The sequence below is a fragment of the Aythya ferina genome, assembly GCF_964211825.1.
Source record: "Aythya ferina genome assembly, chromosome: 1".
Taxonomy (NCBI): domain Eukaryota; kingdom Metazoa; phylum Chordata; class Aves; order Anseriformes; family Anatidae; genus Aythya; species Aythya ferina.
This window is the reverse complement of record NC_140296.1, coordinates 42,536,524-42,561,175: the sequence shown is the minus strand read 5'-3', so window position 1 is coordinate 42,561,175 and position 24,652 is coordinate 42,536,524. Positions and strand designations below refer to the sequence as shown.

The 24,652-nt window shown below is 34.5% G+C and overlaps 1 long non-coding RNA gene across 2 annotated transcripts; it reads left to right on the top strand.

Annotated features, from left to right (window-relative positions):
• Nucleotides 1-9,697: 9,697 nt before the first annotated feature.
• LOC311430097 lies at nucleotides 9,698-24,203 on the top strand. Of its 2 annotated transcripts, none has more exons than XR_014688557.1 (3): nucleotides 9,698-9,825; nucleotides 18,993-19,090; nucleotides 21,171-24,203. It is a non-coding gene; the product is annotated as an uncharacterized lncRNA (long non-coding RNA). The 2 variants fall into 2 exon arrangements; XR_014688558.1 differs by having other exon boundaries at nucleotides 9,711-9,852.
• Nucleotides 24,204-24,652: the final 449 nt, after the last annotated feature.

The following is a 24,652-nucleotide window of genomic DNA, read 5'->3' as shown; positions in this document are numbered from 1 at the left end:
CAAAAAGATGAAGAGAAAGTAAAGAGAAAAAAAGGCTTTGGACCACTTGATGCAGACTTTTCTCTGTTGCAAGGTAACTATGTAGCTAATGTCTAGTAGTATCATTACTGCATTGAAATTGTCTGTTGGCGTTGAATTTTAATATACAGGGTATGTCTTTGAGGACATTTCCTTTTTCAGTTAGCAGAAGTGACTACAAAGTTAATGTTTTACTTTAAAAACCAAAATAAAATGTATTGATTTGATGATCTTGGCTAGCACCTAATGAATGAAACAAGTTGCTTTGGGCTTTGGCAAACTCTCAGATGGATGGTCAAAGATTTTTAATGTCTTATGGGTTAAATGCTTCGATAAAGTCTACTACATTAGGTAGGATATTGCACATCACTAAGTGAGTGGTATATGAGCAATAACTAAAATTATTCAATAATTTCAGGAGGTAAATATATCACTTCTTTTATGACTTTTTATTTAATTTCTCTGTGTCAGACAAATGACTAAATGACTGTCTCTATTCTGGCAGATTAATATTCATCATGAGAAACACAGGTACTGTCCTCAATATTTTTGTTTTTAATTGTAATAGATTTCTAAAGATATGTATGAATAAAATTACTTTGAGAACAATTCTATTTTTAATAAGTATAGACACACATTGCAACCATCCATATCAGAGGCATTAATAAAATGTTAACAAAAATGTGTGGAGAAATTATAATAATTTTCACAAACCATTTCTAAGTAATTTTTCATTTTTGTATTATATTATGTATATAATAATGTGTACTGAATTCAGATTAACTGTGTTTAACACTGCAACTCTTCTTCTGCCATACCTTTCTTTCTAAGTATGTGATATGAACCATGACATTACAATCTTAAAGCTGTAACAAGAATGAGTTATGTTTGTACTATTTCCCATTCTCATTATATTCTTTGTCATACAATGAATTAATGTTGTGCCATTCTCTGTTCTCATTACAATCTTTTCCTTATGAATGGGGCATCAGAATTTTAATGTCTTTTGTAATCTTTGAGTTATAGGAGTGTGTTACACTACTATGACCTTGTTAATATTTTGCTTGGTGATAGGCTAGCCACACATTGCTGCATGTAAGCAAGCAGGTGAGGTTACACTGAGCAACCAGTCACGTGGTTTTGACAGTGGCTGAGTCAAAGAGCTCCACTAACATGTAGTAAAGCCCAGGGACTTGCATGCTTTATTGCTGCTCCCAAGGCAGCTGACCTCAACAAAAACTGTTCGTTTCCTTCCCAAATATAAACCAAATGTCAGTATTTCAGCTTCTGCAAATTGGGAAGCACTTATAAGAATGGTAATGTGCAAGTGTACACTTTTGTTGTTGTTGTTGTTGTTGTTGTTGTTCTCCCTTTACTTTTATGGTTTCCACAGTTTTAAAATCTGCTGTGTGTATTGTTCCATATCCAAAAAGATATTGAGGCTTCTAAATTTCTGTTGTTCTTACGTTCAAAGTATTTGGAAGTTAAGACTTTTAACTCTTTGCTGGCTGCTACACTGAGCATGTGTATGAAACTTAGAAAGTTTTCATTCATAATAAATGATTGTACATAAAACTCCTGTTTTCCACTGCTTCAACCTGGAAATAGAATATATCCACTTTCAATTCTGTGTACTTACAGTTAAATTTCTGAACATTTTCAGTTAAGTATATGAACAGCTTCATGTCTTTTTAGAGGATCTCACTTGACATATGTTTGTAGATTATTTTATTTTGTTTCTTTTTAAATAAAAAACTATATTTAAATAATCAAATAGTCTGATATGTCAGAACATATTGCAGAATGCTGAAAAATCAGAGTATAAATTATAAAAAGGATTCATGTTTATCAAGTAGGCTTTTCATGTTAGCTGATTTTTGAAAGCATCTTCCAGTTTACCCAAACTAAATTTTATATATATAATTTATATGAATAAATGTGGATTTTATTTTCTTTTTATTCTTTTTCATCTTATTGTGTAGTAAATGCATGTCCGTAGCACTAAGAAGGTGCTATAAAAATTCATTTGTGAGAAAAAATGTAATTTAGTTAGGAAAATGTTAATACTGCCATGATGAATATGATGACAAGTAAATTGGCATATGTCAGTCACTACTGAGTTGGAATAATACCACCAACTTAGTCTTTCAGGGAGTGTATGATTTTCTATTTAACAGAAAAGTAACTATAAACAACAAATAGTGTTTCACTTAGGTGCTGCTGAAACCCATAACTACTAGATCACAACCCACCCATCATTCTGAGATACATAGGTAGGTTGGTTTTGTTGTGAAACTGTCATTAAGAATTATGCAAAATTACTAAGACCCTATAGAGACTGTGGGAATAGGAACACTTAAAGGAGCCTAATAACTTAGCAGCACATGATGGCAAAAGGTATAACACATGTAATTCCTTACCTGTTGTATAGTTTTACTTTCTGTCCTGGGGTGGTAGTGGCGTAGTATAAGAAGCCCAGGTCAGCCTTGGTTCATACACTCAGCTTTTTAATTTATTTTTTTTTTCCTTTTTGAACTCATTACCATGCTTTCTCAGAGTCTCACAGATTTAAAATTAATTTATCCTTATAATATTCCCAGTAAGGTAAAGAAATAGGTTACAGCTGGAAAACTGAACATAGATAAAATTATTCACCTGACTTGTCCTAGTAGCAATACCATTAACTTTGTCTCTTTACACCTAGTTAGGTGCATAAAGGAAAAGTCTGTTTTGTTTTGTTTTTTTCATTTACTTGAATTGATGAATTCAAAATCATACTCTCTAGAACATTCTTGGTACTATATCATTCCTTCTTCCTTTTCTTATACAGATTTTTTTTTTTTTTGCTTAATACTAAAATCAGTTAATCAGTTCAATAGTTGGTTGTATTAACTTGGCTAAGAGTTGGGATTGAATATTACATGTGTAATAGTTCAAAATATATGTGAAAGCCAAAACTGAAGTAGATCACTGAAATTCCAAAGCAAAGGCTACTTCTGCACCCTAAAGTCTGTCCTTTTCAATCATGGTTTTATTTACATGATCGATGGCCTCTTCTTTCTGATATTTTTTTTCATCTCGCCTTTCTGAACTGTTACAGAAAAAAATAATTGTGATTTTGTAAGATAGGGGGATGAAGCACAAAAATATGTATAAACAAGAATTTTTTGCCAGCTGTCAGAAGGCTGGGCTGACTGAATGAAAAGACCTAACCCAAGGTATATGGTAAGATATTGCACATCCTAGATGACATTATCTAACACCCTGTCCGACTACATCTTGAAAACCTCCTGTGATGGGGACTCTACCACAAACCTGGGGAGGTTGTTCCAGAGATTGATTTAGCTTCTGTGAAAAATGTATTCTTAAAAAATATATATATATGAACCAAACAACCAACAACAACAAATAGCAGTAGAGAGCAACAAATAGTGATCAGGAGCTTTGGCTCTCAAGTTAATAAACATAAATATCTGCTGATTTCTGAAAGTGCTAGAATAAGTCCATCAGTATTTAAGATTTAATTGACGTGACTACTGGTAAAGCATAGGTCTTACCCATTTCATCTGTTCATCTCAGCCAACTGCATAGCAGCAGAAGGTTCTGAAAGACTATAAATTATGCAAATATAAACTGTAAATTCTAAGACAGGGAAAAGTCATGGAAGTTCCTTTTGTACTTTTTAGCCTAATTTAGACAAGAAGGATTTTCATTGTTGTTGTTTTTTGTGTTTTTTTTTTTTTTTTTTTTAATTCAGTTCTGTTCTGAATGAAAATAGAATATATATGTTAATATGTATAATATTTTAATATATCTGCTAATATATCTGCTATATATAAATATATACTATATATAAAATTCTAATATAAAATACTAATTATAGTATAATGATTATATATAGTAAATAATAATAATAGTATAATACTAATTATATATACTAATACTAAATATAAAATTCTAATTTTATTGAAAGACATCAAGCCTTCAGGCTTTCTACCTAATAGTGACATCCATTGGCTACAAGTTCTCTCATTTCTGATGTTAGCAAAAATTCTACATCAAGTTCTTATACAAAGATAATTGGCCTAACATTCTCTGTAAGAGAAAGTTCTCATGAAAGTAATGAACAAAATGCGACTATCTTTGGTTATAAGTACATTAGCACTGCACTTCTCAGCATTTTAGGATGTGAACTAAAACAATAGATCTTATTCAGCTGAAATTGTGAGAGGAATTTAGATAAGCAGAAGGTAATTATACAGGTTAGAATTTGGCTGTAACACAGGAGCTGACATCTCCTATCAAGAGGTATGTAATCACATTGCGTGATTTTCTGCAAGAAACACTATAAAGAACAGTGCTAATTTTCAATGCTCTTGTGAACAGCATTTCGCAATATATGTTGTTTTCAAGAATCCCAGAAAATTCTCTGCAACTGCTTTTAAGACATTTCCCCTAGTGCAGGGATTTTTTTTATTTTATTCTATTTTTTTTGAGAACACGTTCTGAAAAGCACTGACAGCCTCTTCAGTGAAAGAGCCAGGATTGTCAGCCATTGATGTGAAAACCTGAATCTGCTTTGACACCCCAGAATAAGCTTCTGGCAATGTTATGTCTTTCTTTTAGATGTTTGGATAAATCACACAGCTCAGAAACTGCATCATATATTATGCCTAAGTTATAAGCAAATGCTGCTGAGGTAAGGATATTTCTCAGTCCAATGTACTTTGCTCACTGTTTTGAATCTCTAGATGTCACTTGGCTGCATCAGTGAAATGTTTGCTCAAGGCTTGGCTCTGTGTTCCAAGCGGCTTACAGAGATCTTCCATGAGACCCAACCAAGCAGATGCCTGTATTACTACTAATTCCCTTCTTAAGCACCTGCACTTCTCTACCTACAGACAGTGTTTGCAGCAGCTGCTGATCCAAAGGAGATGCATTATAAAAAGAGTGAAGAATTTGTGTCAGTCACAAGTGTTGTTCTCTCTCTAGCCTCAGTAAGGCTTATGATCATGACAGGTGAGGACTTTCTTTCCCAATGTCTGTCCTCATGTAACACCTGCAGTAATCACTGTGGATTCCTTACTTAATGTGGTTTGTGGTTACTGGCAACTGACCTGGACTAAAACAGAAGAATCACTTAGGTATAATGGTACTCTTGAAATATTCACAAGCTTTGCAACAAGCTTACCCCTCTACCTAATGGTTGTTTGTTTAACTTTTTCATTTGCTCATTTGGACCACCAAATGCACCATGCCTCTTTTTTTCTTGGGTTCTGCAAGGCCCAAAGCTGGTGACTGCACGTAGTTGGGAACACAGGCTTGCTGAAGAGAGCACTGTGAAAGTCTCACAACAAAAACGCTACTGGAGGATTCCCAAGGAAGCCAACAAGCAATAAAAGAAAGATATATGAAATCTTGTCTTTTCTTCTAGTTTAAGACTGGAACCTGTTTGTAAACTAAATGCTAAGCACAAAACTAGCTTCACCACTCAGACATCTAAGTCTTCTTTTTATGTTCTTCTTTTTTCATAGTATGGTGTTTAAAGTATTTAAAAGTTGGATTTTCCCATGTTTAGTGGAGAGAGCATCTCTGGAAGATGATTCATCTTACCTTGAATGCATGGCATGTGCAGTTAATGTGTTTTGGATTATTTTTTTCTGTCTATTCACTATTAAAAAAAAAAAAAAAAAAAAAAAAAAAGAATTTAGTAGTGTAGGCTCTAAATTCTAAAATGTTAAAATTAGACCCATTGAAAAGCAACTATGGACAATTAAATTACTACTTACATGTATAGATATTTTTAAAGTGTTATAGTGCTATCTATGTATAAATAACCAACTGACTGTTAAAACAAGTATTCAGGATGTAGAGGATCTGTGTTGTTACGTGTCTCTACTATAAGATACTGGAACTCACTTCTCCCACTCAGGTGATATTCACCACCCATGCCTGTGTGAAATCCATTGTAGCTAACACTTAAAAGATACCAAACACTAAATTGCTTAGGAAGTGGGGTACTGCCTAAAAACATTACTTCTCCAAGTCTGCATCATACCATAACCACTAATGATGCAAAACACACTATCTACAATTTCTGCCTAACAAAAGAAAGCAAACTGTTTATTATGTTAATTTTTATTCCGTACTTTGGTTTAAGAAGTGTTATTTTTTTCACTTCTCCATGATTTAATATATCCATTTGATTGCCAGATGCTCCGCTTCCAGAAGACAGAGAAGTCAGGAAAAGAATGAGAATTACAAAGGTGAATTAATGAATGCTGATGCTCATCTGGAAGATAGAATCACAACCATCTACCACTTTTCATGCCTTTGTCCAATGATAGTAGATTTCAAAAGCATGAAAGAACATATTTTTCTTGCAATGTGGAGTTTTGCTGAATGTCGCTGAAATATAATATTTTAAGGAAAATGGCAGGCATTAAAGTTGCCACTTCTGAATTCAACCCATTCAGTATAGGAAGCATCTAGTTAAAATCAGTATCCAGTCTCTGTCAATAGTAGTGGAAAGAGCTGGGTATGTCCACAGTAAATCTCGTAAGAAATTGATTTCACCTAGCTTAGAAACATGTATGTGTTGTATCACAGGCTGGAAATGTCATTCTTGCTGGATTAAAAACAGAGGCTAAACACCTAACTTTTTGATGAGATAAAGTTAAACAACATAAACATTAATCTTATCTGTATCTGTTGTTGGGTTTCATTTGAGAGTAGTGTGGTTCTCAGTCTTGCAAGATAGTTGAAGATTTGGGAAAGGCAAAGGAAACTAAGGCAGGCAAACACCATGTTGATGAGCAAAAGGCATAAGATAGGTACCGAGTTAAGAAATAAGACACAATAGGTGCAACAAAAGGAAATTAAGAGATCACATATAGAACATTTTAAACTTGGTGACTCCAACAAATATTTTGTCATGGAAAAGGTAATCTTGTTGAGACAACCTATTAAGATAACTGAAGACCACAAATAATTAAAAGGCAAATGCTGAAAAAGAACAGAGACGTCTAATATTTTTGTTGGCTCTTTAGAAAATGAAAGTTGACTTGGGGCTCAGGCAGGGTAGTATCATCCATTTTCAGATATCCAGCTAATAACATGAAAATGACAGGCTTCCTTAGAAATGCCAGGGAATTTCCAGAACAACTCAGACACACATGACTATGCTTTATAACTAGCTTTATAGAGTATAGCTAGAATGAGTTCAGGATTTTTAGAAGTTAACTGAAAATAGACCAATATTAACGCAAGTTTTTCTTCCCATACCAGTGTGGGTAAGAGAAGGGATAGACTAGCACTGATGACTATAAAAGATAGACAAAGTTATGGATAAGAAATCAACCTCATTGATTTATTTAGGCTTCAATTTAAGCAAATATTTTTAAAAAATATTTCAAGTTTGAGGTTTCTAAGAATACTTTTTATTTGGTTTGGTCGGGTTTGGATTGGTCTGGTTTTGTTTGATTGCAGGAAGAAAATAGGATGGTAGATCTTAAATCAGATCTGATTTTTGCAAGAAGTCACGTTTTATTCTGTTTAAGGCTGAAAGAAACAAGAAAGTACAAGAAACAAGAACTTCTTTACATAAGAAAATATGGCAGAAGATGGAATTACATTGAATGCAATTGAAGTATTTACATCTGTAAGAAACAGACAAATTAATTGCATTTGTAATTTCTGAAATGATGGGCACAGCTGAAGCATACTGGAATGATTCTCTTAAGTGAAAAGAAAATTGAAGGTATCCTCTCAAGTGGAGAGGTGAAAAGAGAAGATGGTGGACAGTAACATCACAGTAAAAATACAGTACCAATGCCACAGTTTCAGATAGAAAGACTGCTGTGACAGCAACTGTTTTTTTTTTTTTTCTTTCTTTAAAGTTATTAACAACCAATAAATAAATAAAAAGATAATAATGATGAACTTCTGCTGTAGCCCAGTACACAAAAGACAAAGAATTTAAAACTGCTAGCTTAGCTCTTGTGAGACAGTCGATGACACTTGTAAGAACATAAAAAGGAGAGCTGAAACCAAATACACACAATATGTTCATATTAGTTAGGGAATTTCAAAGGCAACACACAGGGTTTATAAAGTGCATTAAGAAAAGATATGCTACAGAGAAAGTAGGTCCACTAATACATGAGGGAAAGATACTTATGTCTTAACAGCCTCCTGTACCTATTCATGAGCATGCAACACTGTAGCTAAATGGGATTAAATATTTATACAGAGAGATATACCTGTTAGCACCGATACTGGGAGGGGATGCAGCTTGCTGTAGTTTATAAATTCACAATGTTATTAGGGTACAGGTTCTGCGTGAGTCTGTATTTATGTATATGACCACCAAATGAAATTCTATATCCCAGACATAATGCCCCTTTCCTAGGATCATGAATGCTCTTGGGTCCCCACACTCAAAAGATATCTATCGTGAAAATGAGCTGAATTGTATTTTGATATTTACTCCATGTGAACAGGGTGGTAAAACATGGTGCTGTTATTTCCACTTTCCCTAGATGAGATCACTGTTGGCTGCCCGAGCAGCTCTTTTTCTCCAACCTAAAGTCAGGCAGGTGAGCTTATATGTGGAGCAGACATGGAGAAGCACTCAGACCACACAGCAGACTTTGCTAGTATGTGGCCACTAAAAGCACAGTTGTCCAACTGAGACTATGCCTCCCTTCACAAAAACTTGTCTGGAAAAAAACTAAAACCTCTTGGTTGGCACCAGTCTCACCTGGGAGGCAGCAGCTACCAGCTGTGAGGGAAATCCAGGGCCTGCTGCCTTCCTCTGAGACATGTGCCTGCCTGTATCCTAATTTGGAAACAACAGTGGTAGGTTTTTTGAGGTCATGCATTTAGTGTAATCACAGAGAAATGTTGTAGTGCTATGGAAATAGTCCAAAGGAAAGCAAAGAGAACAGCAAATGAAATGCATGCAAATTTTGGTTTCACATATATATATATTAAAAAAAAAAAAAAAAAAAAAAAAAAAAAAAAAAAAGGAACAAAAGGAACATAGTTATGAGAATTACAAGCTGAATGATCTGAATGATTGAAAATTATATGTGAGACAACTAATTATTGTTTTTTTTTTTTTTATTTTATTATTTTTATTTTTATTTTTTTTCCTGATATGGGGAAATAGCTTATGGAATATTGGTGGGGTTTGGGTTCAGTCTTCTATCTGACCTTTGCATTAATAATTTGGAAGAGACAGTAAATGCATTGAGGGGATTAATGACAAGGACAGAAGAGTAATAAAAGGCATCCCAGAGAGATTAGGATAGAAAACAGCAAAGTCAGTTACATGCTGAGCTGGTGTGAATTAGCAAAAGCAAAATAATCTGAAATACCAACACTGAAGGGAAGACAGAAACTAAAAGGATTTTATGTGTGTTGAAGGACATTAAACATGAACTTGAACTGTGATGTGACAGCCAAAGAATGCCATCCTAGTTTTGGAGCAAAGCACTTCACCACAGTGTATGAAGATAGTACTCCTTTTCACTAGGACTCTGGTGTGATCCCATCTAAGGCAGTGCATTCCTTCCTGGGTATTTCATTATCAGAATTGCAGTTTGGGAAGAGCCAAGGTAATTAGGTAACAAGCAATTGTTGACACTGGGTAGCGGGGGTGGAAATTAGTAAGCTAAATGTTGGAGACTTGGGTAGCAATGTTTAAAGGAAAAACATAACATTAAAATGTCCTGGAACTGCCAGGGACGGAAAAGAATTGGCTGATACAAATCCTGGCACGACTGCACTAAGACTGGGAAAAAGGTAGATAAATGAAGGGAAAATAACCAGGTATATTTCCTGCCAATTGTCTCTATTAGGCTTTCTTCCAAGGGAAGCTTTTTCACTTGGGACATTAAAAAGTGGATTGGACTGAAATCTGTGAGATGTATTGTTTTATATAGCTTAATAAGTGGTTTCTGTCACTAATATGGGCCAAATATATCAAGACTGCATGCAGTTCCTGCTGCTATTAGGAGCAGGTATTCAAGCACAGAATGTGTCTCTGTGATTCTTCTGTGGTATTCTTAAGTGATGTGCCATTGCATTTACCATTTCCTGGAGATCTTTGATCTTTTCAATGGCATGAAACTGGCTGTAGGGATCAACGAATGCAACATTGCTGAGTGACTTGTATTTAATGTGAAATTTCTAGCTGAGAGAGTGGGACTATGCTTAAGTATGTGCTGTTTCCAATTCACTGGACTTATTAGCAATTTATAACCTATGTTTGGTTAAGAATGTTCTCAGATACTATTCTAAAATGTTGTTAATCCTTTTCATTATTGTTTTTAATCATTGTGGGTATATACCTTGTGCCAAGAATAAGCTGGGAGGTTCAGTTTTCTTGCCTGTTAGTTTAATAATTCTCTCTTGAATAAGAGAACTTGCTTTCAGAAAGATTTATCAGGTTAGAAAAAGGTTTTGATTTAATATTTGAAGATGGAGTTAGCCTCCTGCTGTGCTTTAAGCATTTGAAAACCTGCTGCAAAGTGGCATTTCAAAGACAGCTTAATATTAAATTCAGTTTGCAATATTCATATCTAATTGTTGTAAGACCCGTTGTTCTGTTAATAAGTGGCAGAATAACAATGTTATTATGTTTGGCTTTCACATGCATTTTTAGACCTTTGTTAAAGGACATTGTTCTTGCAAAGGCTTTCCTCAAAGCAAAGAAAAACATTTACATATACTGTAGATAAACTCCTACAGCTTCAGAGCGGTCCGGGTGTTTATCATCTTGTGCAGAACTGATTTGAGTGTTATTCTGCTCAGCTATTCTCAGAGTACACATTGTGTTCTCATTTAAGCATTGGCTAGTTCTGTTATCCAAATCACTGCATTATGAAAATAAAATATCCAAGAATATGAAATTATATGAATAGGAAAATATGACAACTTTTACAAACAGCATGCAATCTAGTCCTCTGTGTTTTCTTCTACAGCAGAGGTAACGCAATAAAGAATTTTATACGACTTCAGCACTGATGTTATTGAGTGATTTAAAACCATTTTCCCATTTCAGCTCAGCTGTTCTGCATTTTTAGAGATTGTTTTTACCAATAGTACTGAAAATATCAAGAGAGCAGTTGCAAGAGTGACACTGGCTACTTGCTTCTGTTGGATGGCTTTTATCTGGCATAAAACTATTAAGCATACAGTCATTATGAATCATTAATAGCCTGACAGCAAAGTTGACTGCAGTGGGAAAATCAAGTCAGTTTTATTATTCATTAAGACATTCCTGAAGGAGCTAACTTTTCACAGGAAGAATAGACAATAGAATTATAATATTTCATACTTATGAATGTAGTCGTGTGTTAAACTACTTTACCTTCTTATAATCACATTTTTTCAGTTACTTATGCTAATAATTTTGGTAACATTTTTATTGCATGCATTCTCCTTAATTCAAAATCTGTCTTCCAGGATATCAAAGTAATGTCTGAATTTCTTTATAATAGTTGCGTTATACACACCTTCCCATATTAAATTTTAGTTAGTTTCTCAAAGGAATTTTATAAACTAAAATTAGGCCAAGTGTGAGTTTAAATCTAGTCTGAAGACAGTGCTTCACATTATTCTTCACACAATTTTTACTTTCTTTTCCAAATGGGAAAAAAAAAAAAAAAAAAAGAAATCGTAGGTTTTGAAAAAGTGTGTAGAGTTGTGATGCAGAAAGAGCTCAGGGAAAAGAATATAAACTAGTGACTTGGTACTGAGACCTTTGACTCTCTTTTAATATTTTATTTTCTTTTTCTTCTCTTTTCATTTTAACCCCCTTTGATATGGGATAGCATCAGTAGCTCTCAAGTTAGACAATTAACCCTGGAGTGGAGTGTTGTAGAGAGATATCAGATTCCAGATCTTAGGGTAAGGTTTGCAAAAGTTTCTCTAAAACTGAACTCATTATAACTTTCAGAGATACTTTGGATATAGATCCATTAACATAGTCTGTGAGATTATATCAGACTTCAATTGCTTATATGATGACCTTTCAGAAAGAAAAAAGAATAGAAAAAAGACTTTTGTGCATTTATCCATGTATCTATTTAGCATCCTAATCCCAATCCCATTTTGCTCTCTTCAGAATACAAATTCCAATACCTCACAAGGCAAGCTAGAAGTCTAATGTATAAATTGTCTTGATATTTCTGATCATAAGCATAGAAATGATTTTTTCGTTTTCTCTTTTCCAAAGAGAACAACATAAAACTTAGTAGATCAGACTCCACCATATGCATGTGCAGTGTTTTACTCCTAGCTTCTCATTTCTGAACTTGTCTGAGTTCATATGACATTGAAGCAAAACTTATCTAAAGGGAGCTCTGTCTTAAACACTAACATGACATCTTCGGAAATCTAGTGTTATCACAGAACTATTTAGATTGTTCAAGACTGACATTTAAAGATGTGACCTATGAAAACAATATGATTCAAAACATCACCAAGAAAACATGATATAATGTTACATTCAGAGTAATTAGGCCTAATTTATCAGGAGTAGTAAATGATTAATATCTGCTTACAAACTTTGGTGTAATCAAAGTGTTGTTAAGTAACACTTGAATATTGATAAATCTAAGTAATTCACTGGTCCACAACCTGCTTCTTTCACAAGTGTAGAGGCAGTTCTGTAAAAAACAACACTAAAATTAGGGAAGTGCTACTAAAACGGCATTACAAAAGAGCTAGCACATCTTGAGAACAGTTCGTGTCCAAGAAGGTTATGATTTTTCACATCTAGTCTGCTACTTCAGCTCTTAAGGTCTGATGCAGAGAACTAAATCTTACAGATGACACCATTTGGTGCTTAAGCGTGTTTGGTATGAGAGACAATTCTAAAGGAAGTCTTCTGTTCATCCACCTCAAACCAAGATGCTCACATGTGCAGACTTCCTTTAGTTTTGATCTTCAGAGTAACTCTGATAACTGACAGCTATTTCTTCAGCTTTTTACCCTTCTTGTTTTCATTTTCTTGCTGTTGTGTTGCACCATAGAGTTAAATATTCTATTATGACACTATATGATACTATATTTTACTGTAAGAATATTGTAACAACTTACTAAGAACTTCAGATGCAGATGAGCATTTCAGTGTACTGAGCACTCTATGTTAAAATGGCACAAAAATCCCAGTCCCATCAAGTAGCACTTACAAGATATAGATGGATCACACACAGATAGTGACAGATAGGGGAATACAAGGAAGCAGTAAGACAATACTGGTAAGTATGATAAGCTGCTTTCTTGAAAATATAACACCATGTGAACTGGCACCTTTGGTCCACCTCTGAGAATTAAATGAAAGAGAAGATTGTGCAGGGCTTTGGAGATAAAAAGAAATACTTAAACTTTCATTTAATAGAGATGAGGGAGCCATCAAAGAATTCCAAGAGCTGGCCAAAATGATGAGCTAGGTAAATGCAGCACTTTGGAGGGGTAAAAACAGGCCAAGGAAGCATTTGTCAAGATCAATGAAAAGGACTTTTAACTTTGTGTGTGTTAGACAATGAACACCAGCAAAAAAGATGAATGGGTGGAAAAATCTGTATGTAAGAGATATTGTGCAACAAGAAACTGCTAGATCTGTTGAAGAAATTGCTAGAAGGTTAATGATACCTTAGTCATCAATGACATTGGGATTATGCGCCTGAGTGACAGATAGGATACTAGTATTCTTCACGGTGATTAGAAAGCAGATAAAAAGGGAGGGATTGCAAGTGAAGAATATAAATGCTATTTCAACCATGTTCTGTCATTGTTCCCTCTGCTTAGGTGAAGAGGCCTCGCTGTCTCTTACGACTTCACAGTGTGCCTTTGACAGCTCATCCAGTACCTTCCATTTAATCATTTGCTTTATTCCTTTCATCTGCATTTTTAAGCAGTACCCATCCCTCCCTTTCCTTTCCCACATTCCCATCAGAAAGCTGCTAAAATTCTTGACCTCTCAGCTTCTCTTCCTAGCTGACACTTCAAGTCTTTCTCTCACTGTCTCCTCCTGTAAGATTGTAAAAAGTAATTTTTAAGTATTTTCTATAGTCTATACACTGTTTTTAACAAAGTTTCTCCTCTACCCTGACTTGGAAACTTGTTGAGAACTGCTGTGTGCAAGACACAAACGGAGGCACATGATATATACTAATTTGTGGAGCAAAATGTAAAATCCCAGAGCAGAATCACCACTTTACTCCTGATATCATCCAAAGAATCTATAAATCCCAATTTTATATCTGCAACACATAGGTAAAACCTGGACTGTATTTCTTTTTAACATACCTTCATTCTAATCATTCCTTATACTAAGTGCAAGTGTCTGAAACTTGACAGCTAGTTTAGCATTAGACAACAATAGAATATTTCATTTCTGTAAGTTTACTTGTTAAAATTCATATTTACTTGTAACATACTGAGAAAGGCTTTTAATCATTTGCTGTCAAAATGCCAGGAGGGTTTTTACATAAAGAATTGGTGAAGTCAAAAGATTCTTTTTAAGTGTTAAAAAAATATATATGTATATATAAGATATATTTTCATAAACTCTGGGAAACACACACACACACATACACACACACACTAAAATATATAGCTTATAAAAGAGAGGAAAGAATGAAAGACAAAGTGTTGCAGCTCCATGGGATTTCACCCCATACACCTTGTGTATGTGTAGTGGGACTGGGGTTGAGCAGAGAAGACCAGAAGGTTTTCAGGCCTGAGAGGGGAGGAGAGCTTGGAAGGAGGAGCTGCCTGAGATCAGCTCCTGCAGGAATCACATCAGAGAGAATGCAAGTTGAATGGAAATGGGAACTACCGGATGCTGCCAAGCAGGAACAGAGATGAAGGTCTGTGAAGGACCAGGGAGGAGGGTGAAGGAGAAGGGGAGAACAATGACTTGAAACATAGTCCTCGCTGTTGGCAAAACAATCTTCTCCACAGCATGTTCTCACAACCCGGACTGTTTCTTCACTGCCCCTCAACTGTGATTGTTCTAAGAGCTGCATAGAAAAAGCAGTGAAACTATTTTGTGGTACCTTTATTATTAATAATAATATGTTATCCATTTGTATTTATAGGGCACCCATGCCCAGGAGCCTCTGGGCACATAACAAAATATAACTAAAACACAGCTTAGTTTTAAAAAAGGCAACATGGCCCAATTAATTCCCCAATTAATTAATTTATTCTACATAGCTTTGAATTTTGGTCTAAGGATTTTATGTAGGACATTAAAAAAATGGTTCCACTGACAAGACAGGTAATTATTTTATTGAATGATTTTTCTCAATGCAAAGCTATTAATAGCTGGATCACTAGTGGGGGGCCAAATTCTGCCCTGAGGTAAATCCAGCACCATTTCACTGACTTCAAGGGAATTACTCTTTTACTGGGATCAGAATTAGGATGTTAAGTGCCCAGTTATTCATAGAACTGAACTAAATTATTTTTCTTTTCTTTTCTTTTCTTTTCTTTTCTTTTCTTTTCTTTTCTTTTCTTTTCTTTTCTTTTCTTTTCTTTTCTTTTCTTTTCTTTTCTTTTCTTTTCTTTTCTTTTCTTTTCTTCCCTTCCCTTCCCTTCCCTTCCCTTCCCTTCCCTTCCCTTCCCTTCCCTTCCCTTCCCTTCCCTTCCCTTCCCTTCCCTTCCCTTCCCTTCCCTTCCCTTCCCTTCCCTTCCCTTCCCTTCCCTTCCCTTCCCTTCCCTTCCCTTCCCTTCCCTTCCCTTCCCTTCCCTTCCCTTCCCTTCCCTTCCCTTCCCTTCCCTTCCCTTCCCTTCCCTTCCCTTCCCTTCCCTTCCCTTCCCTTCCCTTCCCTTCCCTTCCCTTCCCTTCCCTTCCCTTCCCTTCCCTTCCCTTCCCTTCCCTTCCCTTCCCTTCCCTTCCCTTCCCTTCCCTTCCCTTCCCTTCCCTTCCCTTCCCTTCCCTTCCCTTCCCTTCCCTTTTTTTTAAATTTATTTATTTACTTTCTTTAAAGGTATAAGTTAACTCTAAGTCACAAAACTAAACCTGAAATATATAAGAGGCTATGGGCATATCTTATTCTATAAGAAAAAGAGGGTGAAAATTCTCCTTCCCAAATCTCTGAGAAGCATTCACATGCCCCAGCTGTGTCCACATAGTAGGTTCTACAAAAAGAGCCCAGGATTGACAAGAACTCAGATATAGTTCATATTGCAGGAAAAAAAAATAAATATATTAAAAAGAAAAAAAAGAAAAAGAAAAAACAACATACGAAAGGTAAGAGGGCAAAGGAAATGTAAACATGTTCAAGCATTTAATATTTAATGTACAAAGCTGCACTTCCCTTCCTCTCCTCCCAAACCATAGCTTTTGGGACATTTTTTATGAATACATCATTAAGTATCCTCATTCTTGCAAAGGGAGAAAAGAGCTAGGGAAAGAGAGCTGATCTGCTCCCTTTTCTCAGAGGGAAATTCACACCCATATGCTTTCATGTGCTCTGTTATTTTTAAATAAGACCTCATTATCAGGTAGCAATAATATTATGTTTGCCAAAATTTACTTCCTTATTTTGAACATGGATCACTAACATGCTTAGACTAATGCTGGTAACCAAACAGCAGACTGAAAGGGGATTTTTACTTTGTATATGGTAGTGAACTGATACAAATTGGTAGCATCCTTGAGAGAATGGGATTTAATACTTTTCTGTTGCACAGAGAAGCTCTGTGCCAGGTAGTCCTGCCTTTCTCTCATATGAAATTAAGCTTGTTTGTGGCTCTTTATTTTATTTATTTATTTTTACATCTTAGCAATAACAGAAGGCCTTTTTATTTTTATTGTTGACATCTTGCTTTCAATCCTTTCCATCTTTCTGCATGCGTTCATAAAATAAAGATCAAAAATAGTCCATGGACCCCCAAATTCAAATTGGAATGTAATGCTACACTGAGAAGTGTGATTTAATAACTTGTTAACTTGGGACTAGTAAAATTCATTTTCCAGCATCATTTTAGACTGCTCAGGTGACCTTGAACAAATCCTTCCATCCCTCTTCACTTGGCACTGCAAGGATAAGTACAAAAATATTATACAGCTCCAGGGGAAAGAAAATAGAATAACGAAGTAGACAGTAAGCAAATATTTACAAAAAAAAAAAAAGGCAACTTAAATTCCAAATATACTCCTTCCTTCCTTCTTATCTCCAATGTTTTAGAAACAGAAGAGCTAGAGAGTGCATGAGTTCCTCACATTTGTAGAATTAAATGTTATCAATAATTTTATTAAAAATTGACCTTTTATTGGGCAAGTTTAGATCAACATAAAATTAATCAAGATGTTTTCTTCTTCTTTTATTGTTCAAAATCCGCTGTAGACACCATTTTTCAAAACTGAACTGAAGAGAAAGTTGCCAGCACTAATGAATTTACATTAAAACAAGCAAAAAAAAAAAAAAAAAAAAAAAAAAGAAAAGAGAGAGAAGGGTATTTTTTCAGTATGAAAAACCTAAAGTAACCATCAAAACTACAAATTTGTATAATGCAAACTATATTAAAACAAAAAACAAAATAAGAGTTCTAGAATCTCATTAGCAATAAGTCAAGTCATTATTTAAATGTAAATCAGGACAGCAGAATCCATATTCCACCCATTGTGGGCTGAATATAGTCTGCAATGTATTTCATTACAGTCCATAGTAGTATCAGTTCAGAAGAGTTATTGCTTCAGAACATTAGCATGTATTAATATGTAGCTCACCTAAACTGTTTAGAAGGCCTATCAATGGTTACCAAGGGAAAAGCCACCCTTGACATAAATAATAGATATGAACGGAAAAATCCATCGTTTGAGTAGTTGTAGAAATCACATACGGGGTGTGCCACAGTTGCTACACAATACTTGCAATCCAAATAATGTGTTGTGTTGCATGGGGACTGTGAGACTTGCTGGGATGCATTTGTTGCCAACTACTTTTACAGGAAAGAGTATTACGATACTGGTGCATTGTGCAGAATTTTTGCTGAACTCACTCTGGAATACATGTTATGATGTTCTAAAACATATTTGACATGTGGTGTGGAACATGTTGATGTTCTTGAGTTTTTGATTTATTTATTTATAATACCTACATTGTGAAACTTTTGCTGCACGCCCAGTTAAATTAGTTCTTCAAGCGTGGGGGTGTTAATACTGAGATTTTCAAGAAGGAATTCTGTGTTACAAAATGAGTATTGTTTGTGTGCTACACAGTTGGTTTGCAAATGATACTGTAAATATGCACTAAAATTGAAGATAATAGTATTTTACTATCCCAGAAAGTAATTAATATCTTTGTGGTTGTTTTACTGTTTATTGAAGCAGAGGTAAATGAACAAACTTGTTACTAAGATGACTATCAGTGATTAGTTGGGAATCTCATATAAAAAGCTTTAGTATCACAATACATTTTTCTCTTTTTTTTTTTTCATTTTTATTAAATTTATTTCAGATGTTTATTGTGAAGAATTCTTTTTAAGAAAATATATGGATCTGGTTTGGCTACCAAGAATTTGGGATCGTTAATGTCTTCTTTCCCTCTGGAGTCAACTTATTTTCTGATGAGACTCCACTTTCGTGGAGATGAATTTCTTGGAACAAGTCACTTGAATGCCTAACTCCTACATACCTTGAGTGCTTAAATATAAGAGGCATGTTGGTAGTGTTATCACCAATTATCAACCATACTTAAATACAATGTTACACTTTTGAATAATTCCCTAAATGACAATCTCAAAATATCAACTTTTTGCTGCAATGCATGTCTGTCACTACTCAGTTTCACATCTTGTCAATAAACAAAGTTTTTTGAGACACCAGTAAACTGTATAATCTACATAATAAACTATATAATAATCTACTATATAATTTACACCAGTAAACTATATAATCTGATGGACTAGCTTCTAATTTGGATGTACCCATGTAACTTTTTATACAGGAATTAAGACAGATATCAGCCAAGGATCTCCTGCCTGACCAGTCTTGCTACACCACAGGTGGTGATCACATAGATGGGTTGTGGCAAACACGATTAAGGTAGGCATCAGTGATTCTTGGGAATCAGTGCTCATAAAATAACAGAAGCATGAATCTAGAACTTACATGAATTTGACATATATCACTGGAAGACATTCTCAGAACTGATCTTGGCATTTCTTGTGCTTGACTGAACTCAGATTTTATTATTATTATTATTATTTTTACCATCTAAAAACTTTACGTGTCTATCCAAAAACTCTTTGGTAGTCATAGAATATAGAAGTGGAGTTGGCAGAGACAAAATACCAAACTACTGTATCATCAGTGTTACGACAGCACCATCACGAAACTACAACTCAAACTACAGCATCATCATGGGAGAAACGATTTGATTTCCTAATGATAGCTGTGATGACCATATTCAGTTCCACAGGGTATCCTTCCTTTCACTACTGCTCAGAAAGGATGCAGTCTTCTGTACTTTTTGTGGCACATCTGCCAACTTTGTGTAAAAAATCTGTATTATTTAAAACACCAAAGATGTCTTTGGTCATGTATATTTAGTCATTTGAATAGGCACCTGCATCTCTGCTGTAGTGTCATTCATAGGATAGATTCTCAAACTTAGGCTTTCTATACATGAAGTACTGTCTTCAGGATAATGTCTACACCAACTTGTGGTATGACTATTCAGTAACTTTTTCTGTATGCACAGCAAAATTTATCATTGTTTATGAATTTGAACATCTTGATTTTTTTATAATTATTATTATTATTTCCTACAAACAGTTGTAAGGACAACACAGAAATCAGGAGTAGCAGTTATGAAAGCTAAGTTTTCAATACAGGTATCTGTCTATAAATCTTTGTTTCTACTTTGGAAAATCGTTATGAAAGGATTTTAAAACTGATCAATATGTAACTTTATTGTAAGCGTATTCATAAAATAATGCAAATTTTCAGGATCAAACAGTAATTTATGTAGTGTTCCCCAAAATGTACTATCTAAAGTATTAGCCAATAAACCAGGAACTAGGCAAAGTTCACAATGAAGGTGACTTCTCTTTAGAGTGAAATATGTTGTCAGCACAAATATGTGGATTTTGAAACCTGAAGAACAAGTTTTCATTTCTTTCATTTGTGGATAACAACAAAAGAACTAGTACATCTTTAATTTTTGAAAGATGAAAAACAAACCATGACAACCACTCATGGTACATAAATAGAACATCAATGATAAATTATAAAACAGATAATTTTCTTTAGTGAATAATGAACAGCAAATGCTGAAAAATTAGCCATTCCATTTTATGTTAGTAGAAAAATTAAGAGCATACCAAACTAAGTTTTCTTGTTTGAAGGGCAGAAAATGAATAATAATTTTGGCCTCCAAAGTAATAATGAGTTCTGGGTTAATTTGTAGTGTACTTGTCCAGTGAAATTAAGGAAATGTGAATAATGAATATTCTAGTGATTTTTTTTCTGAACTTCTAATTGGACTAGAAATTTGTTTGCTTCTAGACTTTAGCTGTGTTCTTTTAAAAGTATAAACTTATTTGGAAATTCAAACATACATTGCATTATTTAGTTTGAAGCTTGAAAAACACTCTTATACAGAGAAAGAGCTATGGAAACTAAAGGAATGTATCACTATGAATACGCATATGTATCATCACACTGTCAGGTTGTGCGTACTTGGGTATTAAATGCTTCAGGTATTAAATCCCACCTTAAATGCTTTTGTGTTTGATGCATGTGTGCAAATTACTGTTAAAGAATTTGCACATCTAAAATATTTTTCTTTTTAGCTTGTGGGTTATATTTCAATTAAACAACAATCAATACACTGCATTTCAATGATATGATTTTGGTCTATAAAGTCTGCCTCAGTTTTGTCTCTTTACACAGTGATAGTATTGTAATCAATATAACCTGGTGATATGTGGCCTATGTTCTGAAAGTGTATATCCATATCCATTCCAAAACACAGCTTTGCTTATCGAAGGAGACAATTTCTATAATACACACATGCATATACATGTATAATTTAGTTTTGTGCTTAGTTTGCTACTTCTGTACATTCCTGTTTAAGCACATTTGAAGAAAAAGAATCAAAATATCTCTTCATCTCTTCCAGAGAACTATGGTTTCTGAAAAGGAGGAAGAGGGACACAAATTCTTCCATGGCCTAGTGGACAACCTTGTGCCTTTTTTTTTTTTTTCAGAAGCTCTTTATATATTCCCACTGAGGATTCTACTACTAAAGCAATGCCCCAGTATGCAAGTATGTCCAGAAGCTGTGGGAACTTGCAGTTTCAAAAACCTTTCATGTTTCATAATGCCTTACAGACATTACAAAATTTTTTGAACCAATATCAGGGGTCAGCTAAAACATCATTTATCACTGATGAAGCATTCAATAATTTTCAGCAGAATGATTGAAGTAGTATTTTTAAATTAATTATTTTCCCCTCTTTCCCCTTCACCTCCTTTTTGTCAAAAATGATATTTAGTTTTTGTGATTTTTATCTGATGCCACCCGAAAAGAAGAGAAGAGAAGAGAAGAGAAGAGAAGAGAAGAGAAGAGAAGAGAAGAGAAGAGAAGAGAAAAGAAAAGAAAAGAAAAGAAAAGAAAAGAAAAGAAAAGAAAAGAAAAGAAAAGAAAAGAAAAGAAAAGACTGAACAGAAGATAAACACGATTCCTCCTTTTTTATTTATTTTTTTTTCCTGAGCTGGCCACTTCATTATTTATAAACTTTATCTGTGAATAAAACCATTAATGTTACCTGGTACTAAGTGGCCTACATACTTGCAGTTCTGTCTTAAATAAAGCAGACCCTGAAAACCCATGGGTTTTAAACACCTGTGGTATGAGTGCAGGCTGAACAGAAATGAGGCTTTCAATTCCAAGCCAGTTTTCCAGCTCTATCTTTTTTCTTTAGAAACAATCTAGCTACCTGGTAGCTATTTTACTACTATCAGCCTTGTCCTGATGAGATAACAAGCTAGCTTCCTCACATAAGTTTGAGAGAGCTTAAGAAGCTCCCTCAAATTTCTGTGGTTCAAGTCACTATCATGTAGGTAGTGTGGTTTACATGGTTTACTGCCATCTAAGTTCATCAAATTAAATTTTGTCTCTGTTGGAAACTCATCCAGCATTGCTTCCCACTGAAGTCTGTGGTTACATCGCCATGGTCATTCTGGTGAAGTATGGAGGTTGATCCCACAAATATTCCCACATGCTTGGGTCCATTTTTAACATGCAATGATGTGAACAAGTCAGATACCTTTCAGAGGAAACTTAACCACAAGCTCTGTGGCAGTGCATATCAAACACACTCTTTAGATAGGCACATGCTGAGGAGATACAGTTAAGGTCTTCAGTTTAAGCCATATCTAAATGAGAAAATCATGAATTTCAAATAGGGAGGATGTAAAGATCCCAGCAAAAACTGCTCCGATCTACTTAACCACTCCTATTATGCTGAACTCTTGGCTAAAACAGATGAAGGAAAAGGGAGTTTTGACATGTTTCATCTGATGACAATTTTATATCTGAAGCCAAACAAATGGTCCTTTAAAGAAATTATAATAGTTTTTTAAATTAAATTATTAGTTTTAGTTAAATGATATGAAATAAATTTGTTTTGGAGCTAACAAAAAAAAAAAAAGGCATGTGCTCAAAACCACAGATGTTTTGATAATGTCACTGATTTATTTTCTATATAAATTGGAAATCCTATTCTTTATTCAATTTCCTTAGGGATCATACAGGTTCATTATATATATGTACATGAGTCCTAAATGGTAGGGGAAATTTTCACTTGCTCCCTTTTTAATATTTTCCTGTTGATATATATTCTTTTATTCTTCCTTCAACAGACTGCCTAAGGCTTACTGTCATGAAAAACTGTGCCCTAGTGTACATGTAGAGTCACCCACATCTCTCTCCATAGTGACTGTTGCTTTTTTTCACGTTCACTTGTAGCGTTCATCCATTCACAGTACTGAAATGCAGTGCTATAAAGATCCTCAGAGTGGAGCTCAACCACAGCCTACCAGCAATGTAGGCTCAGGCACCAGCACCTTGGTGCAAGGTCATTTTAATTCCTTCCCTCTGTTTTTCTCTTTCTGTTTTATCCCAACGGGAATTCAACAATACAATCTTGAGTGGAGTGTTCAGACTATACCATTAACTTATTGAGTAACTGCACCTGCTTTTAAACTTTAATGATGCATTTTTAATATGATAAATGTATTATACTTCTATGGTTTTATATGCAGGTCGAATAAACTATGAGTTTTGTTACTCTTCAAATATTACATTCCAAAGAACAGCCTTATAATTATATAGCTTCTGTAGTTGCATGCGTCTGGTACTCTGAAAATGACAGTGGTTCTGTACCAGTGAATGCAAGCTACTTTTGACTGCAAACAAGTATTTTTTCTGTTTGTTTTGTGGTTTTTTTTTTTGTTTTTTTTTTTTTGAGAGCAATATTACCTAGAATAATGATTATAAAGAATCAGAGTATTCAGTTTGTATAGCTATTAGAGAAGGGAGAGAAGGGGTTTTTGTTGGTTGATTACAGCAGGATTCAGTAAAGAATTTTGCAACATTTTGTTTGTACTGAGCTGCTGGAATACATTTGTGATACACATTAGGTTTTCTTGTCCTAGACAGATTCTAAAGGAAGAGTTTGAAAACTATCAAAAAAAAAAATTAAAAAAAAAAAAGATTTTATAGACAGAAGCAAGACATATAGACAGTGAATAATAAAATATTTGCCTTTTAATGTAAATTCCAAGAAGATTTGATCACTAAAATACTGAGATTCAAGATAAAAATATAGAGTTTTGCTCAGCATATGAAACAAAATATTAAAATATTTTCTATTTCAAGTGAAATGTACCTGGCTCGGTAAATATTCCCAAATAATTTTACTGAATGGCTTGTTCTTTTACTACAGAACAAATACACTTCAACACAATTTTCTCCACCCTACCTTGTCAGATTTATTTGTGCTGACCTAGAATACTTCTGCATGGTTAAAATGAGTTGTTTGGACTTTTTGCTGATTCTCAATTGTTAATTCTCTTTTAAGATGTTTAATAAATGTGCCACAGGGATAAAAGTGCTTACTTCTGGACACTTATCTTCAAGGAATTAAACTGAGACCAGAAGTTCAATCTTGTTTTAGTCTAATGAGTTCCAGTTGTTGTGTTTTGGTATGTTTTAATAAGATTAATTATCCTTTGCCTAGGCTAATTCTTTCCTTCATTCCAGTGGCTAACATGGAATGGACAGTCACTGTATTACCTGAGCAAGAGATAGTATCGTGTATACAAATATTATCCAGCTGGCAAAGAACTGATGTTACTAGTTTACACCAGCCTTCAGGCAGAAATGGAGTCAAACATCTGTCACATTGCAGCAATTTTCATCTGGCTAATGGTCTGTTGGCTCTTTATGCCAACTAGCGTAACCACAGCTTACTTTAAAGTATTTCAGACTTCTGCAAGATTATTTTCAGAACTAAAGGGTCTTAAAGAGGTCTTAGTTATTGCCCTTCCACTATTCTCCATCAGTAATTGATACAATGTAAAATACTTCAATAGTAG